Source organism: Puntigrus tetrazona, chromosome 15 (genome assembly GCF_018831695.1).
Source record: "Puntigrus tetrazona isolate hp1 chromosome 15, ASM1883169v1, whole genome shotgun sequence".
NCBI classification, from domain to species: Eukaryota; Metazoa; Chordata; class Actinopteri; order Cypriniformes; family Cyprinidae; genus Puntigrus; species Puntigrus tetrazona.
Window position 1 is genome coordinate 23,069,563 of NC_056713.1, and position 5,000 is coordinate 23,074,562.

Below are 5,000 nucleotides of genomic sequence, written 5' to 3' on the forward strand. Positions count from 1 at the left end.
TGTAGGTGAAGTAAATGTCAGTGAAAACATGAGCCGTACGAGCGCATCCAAATGTCTCCGTAAAAATAGCAAAACCTGGTTTGTCTTTCCAAAAGAAAAACAGCTTCGTATGGAGAGCGAAAGTGCAGAAAGCTCTTTCCCCGCGGGGTTAAGAAAGGTCGTGACCCTGAGACAATCTCGCTCACACTCACCGCACATGTGCCAATGGGCTTTTAGCACATTTGTTAGATGTGTGTGTTCATTTACACACACACATTCGTGCTGCAGAAATAGACCAATGTATAGTGTCTGCGATGCTGAAATTATTCATTACAAAATACAGTCAAAAAAATGAAATTTTTTACTGTAAAACTCCAAATTTTGGATGAATAAGAAAAAGTAGCATGTTGCATATGTTATGCATTTTAGATATGGATAGCACAGATGCATTTACTATCCACATACTCTCTAAAATTGCTCTGAGAGTCGCTTCTTATTTTCTTTTTTCTTAAGTCCTAAAATAATATACAAACAGAAACCTAAATATCTTCACAGCAACCCATCAAAATAAAAGTTTTGTTTAACTTGAAAAAATTGTGACCGAAATATTACTTTATTTAATGATAATGCTGATATTACTAACAAGAGGATTTTGAAAACATTATTTTTAAAGGAATATGTACCAGAAAAATTATTTATACTGTAAATGCTTAAAAATAAATAAACAATCAAAATTATAATGTTTATTTATTTCAATAAAATGTTTTGTTTTTCAATAAAATTCATTCATTTGAGATGCTGTTTTGATTATTAATATTTCATAATATATTACATAATTATATTTCACTATAAAAATAGATTTCAGAAAATGTAAGTTGTTGTTTTTTTTTTACTTTTAATTTAATTACATTTAATGTAGCTATTATATCAGCGTGTGTAAAAAACAAACCAATTTTTTTTAATATAAAAACCCAGAATTTGAGAAACAAGGCCCTTTAAAAAAATCACCAGTGAAGTCTCAATGTAAAAACCTCATTAAACGAGCTGACAGAACACGTACAGGTGTTTACATGCAGTGTGAGATCAGGGTAATGGGTAAAAGTCTACAGTTGCTGATCGGGTCTAATTAAAGAACACTGTGTTTACATGACCTTACACATCTTCAGCTTATTAAACACAGGAAGTGTGAGAGCACACACATAAACACGGTTAATGAGTGTGCTTACATGATTGTACCTAATAACATGACAATGAGTGAGGTTATCAGATAAAGGTCATGAAACGATCGGATATATGTCAGTAACTCTATCTTTGCTTTGCACACCTTTTCCAACACCCAGAAGACCTTAGCAACCACCACAGCAATATTCTGAACTCCTTAGCAACCACCCAGCAAGACCCTGACCTCCTTCGCAACCACCTAGCAACGCACAAACATCCTAACAACCACATAATAAAATAGCAAACAACCTGACCACCTGTATTACACTAAGAACCTTAGCAACCACCTAGCACACCAGGTTATCTTAGCAACCACCAAAACACAAAGGACCTTAGCAACCATCTATTACAACCTAAAGTACAGAAAACTACAGAAAAACTACAGAAAGCATCTGTTAAACATCCAATACATCTTAGAAACCACCAAGAAACTCCATGATCAACTTAGCAACCATTTCTCAAAGAAACAGAGTGCCCCAAAACTACATAGCAACACTCAGAACACTTAGCAACTATCTAGCGACACCTAATCTTAGCAACCACTTAGCAATACCCAGAACACCTTAGCAACCCTTAGCAAACACGTAGAACATCTTAGCAACCACAGAGCAGCATCCAGAACACTGTTGTCCCAGGACCCAGACCTCTTCGCAACCACTTAGCAACGCACAAAACATACTAACAACCACATAATAACATAAAGAACAACCACCTAGCAACACCCAAAAATCTTAGCAACCACCTGTCAATACCCAAAACACCTTGTCAACAACTTATTAAGCTCCCAGGACACGTTTAGAAAACACTTGGCACACACCTAAAAGACCTTAGCAACATCCAGCAAAAATCAAGAACATCTGAGCAACTACCTGTCAATAGCAAGAACACCTTGGCAACCATCAGAAAGCCTTGGCAAGAACCTATCAAACATTTTAGGAAATAATTAGCACACACCTAAAACACCTTAGCAACATCTAGCCAAAACCAAGAACACCTTAGCAACCACCTAGCAACAACCATAACACCTTAGCAACCATCTAACTAACATCAAGAACACCTTAGCAACCACCTAGCATCACCCTGATATAGTTTAGGCTTTAATGTGTGTCTGTTGAATTCTTTTTTTCGGTATAGATTCTTTCTGTATTCTTGTCCAGCAGGTGGAAATAGATAACAAATCTTGACAACACACATGACTTCAGGAATCATTCATGTCTGGGTTAGAGATCTGAGTGTTTGCAAATGAACAAATACCACATGATTTGTCAGTTTTAATTGGCTGCATGGAAGTAATCATCATGGAATGAGATTATGTTTGTAATTGTACTCATGAATATTAAATTCTCGGCTCAGTGATCCCAGTTTTGGCTCATTATTGTGTCGGGTTCTCACTGTGTGAAACAACAACATCTAATATCTGCTCGAACAAACCAAGAGAGGAAAGGAGGGTGTTTGTTGTGCTACTCATTTGTATTCTCAGCACACACAACATTCCTGTAAGACCTTATAACCGGCGTTCAACCTAAAACTATGTGACTTGCTGAGCTCTGCTGATACTTTTCTGATAAGCAACGCCTAACAACACTCAAAACACCTTTGCAACCACCATAGCCACAACTGTAACATCTTAGCAAACACCTAGCAACACCAAGTCTTAGCAACCACGAAAGCAACACATAGAATATCAACATCTCAGCAAACACCTAGAACATCTAAGTGACAACTAACAATATGTAACAATACCCAGAACACCTTAGCAACCAATTAAAATACCACCTATATGACACTCAAAACACCTTAGAAATCACCTAACAACATCCAAAACACCCAGCAACCATCTATCAACACCCGGAAAACCCTATAAACCATCTAGTGAAAGATCTTAGCAACCACCTAAAACAACTTAGCAAACACCTAGCTACACCCCTAACACATTTGCAACCATATACAAAACACCATCTTAGCAAGACTTTAGCAACTACCCAAAAACCTCAGCAACCATCTTTCAATGCCCAAAAAACATCAGAAATCATCTAGTAAACATACAAATAATTTTAGCAACCACCAAATAACACGATGGTCACCTTAGCAACCACCTATCTAAGTCTTAGGAAGCACCTAGCAACACCCAGAACACCTTAGCAAGCATCTAGCAACACTGAACCTTACAATCTACTCTTAGCAATAACAAGAAAACCTTAGCAACCACTTAGCAAACACAAAGGAACATCTTAGCAACCACTTAGCTACACCCATAACGCATAACAGTAGTTATGTTCCGAATGTCTAGAACATCTTAGCAATCATCAGACCACCTAAGAACCTTAGCAACCACCTAGCAACATCCAGAACACCTGCACAACCACCAGGTTACCTTAGCAACCACCAAAACAAAAAAGAACCTTAGCAACCATCTATTACAACCTAAAAGTACAGAAAACTACAGAAAGCATCTGTTAAACATCCAATACATCTTAGAAACCACCAAGAAACACCATGATCAACTTAGCAACCATTTTTAAAGAAACAGAGTGCCCCACAGCATAGCAACACTCAGGAAAGCTTATCAACTGCCTAGCAACACCTAATCTTAGCAACTACTTAGCAAAGATCCAAAACATCTTATCAACCACCAAGAAACACCACAATCACCTTAGCAACCACTTCTCATAGAGCCAGGGTGCCCCAGAAACTACATAGCAACACTCAGAACATCTTAGCAACTATCTAGCAACACCTAATCTTAGCAACCACTTAGCAATACCCAGAACACCTTAGCAACCACTTAGCAAACACCCAGAACATCTTAGCAACCACAGAGCAGCATCCAGAACACTGTTGTCGTCACACAGCACACTATATGAGAAGCAGCACAGCTGTATTTCTGGAGCTTTCCTCTAACACTCTCGCTAATGCGTCCGCCACAGCCGCGCAGGAGACATACACGAGCGCTAAAGAGGAGAAAGCAGTGAACAAGAGGAGGGAAATGGAGGGAAATCCATCCTTTTTAAAGTCTAATGTAGGATGAAAGCGTGTGACCGGCTGTGCTCTCGCTCTTTAAAGTGCTTTTCCACGTCCAGTGGCGCTAGAGCCAGCGTTTTGATGGATGGCCTCGTTCAGGGTTCAAATTCTGTGAATAAAGACCATAAGCAGGCTGCAACGGAACTAACACTCCTCTCTTATTCTGTCTGTTCTCCTCTGCCTGTTAGATCAGATGGACATGTGACCTGAGAAAAATGACCTCGGGTCTGCATTTCATGGTCTGATTTTTCAGTTCTTGAATAGAGTGAAACGTTTGGATGTGAAGTTTCTGCTTTACCCAGCAAGTTGTTTGTCTCATTTTATTTAATCTGAAATAAATTCTACTCTAGAATAGCATGTTCACAATTAATGTAATACATTATATATCCTAAACACCTGACCAACTACCAGAACATCTGAGTAACCACCAACATCCAAAACATTAGTAATCATCTAGCAATATCTTAGTTACCGCCCAGAAACATCCACAACACCTGAAAAACCAACACCAAAACACCTTAACAACAACCAAGAAACATCCAAAATTATCATCTAACATCAGCCACAAAACCTTAGCAACTATCAGAACACCTTAGCAACCACCAGAGCTTTACCAACTATGAACCAGCATCCAAAACATCTTAGCAACCACCTAGCAACATCCAGAACACCTGAGCAACCACCAGCATATCTTAGCAACAACCAACATTCAAAACATTGTAGCAACCACCTAGGAACATCCACAACAACTGAGTAACCACCAAAACACGTTAGTTATT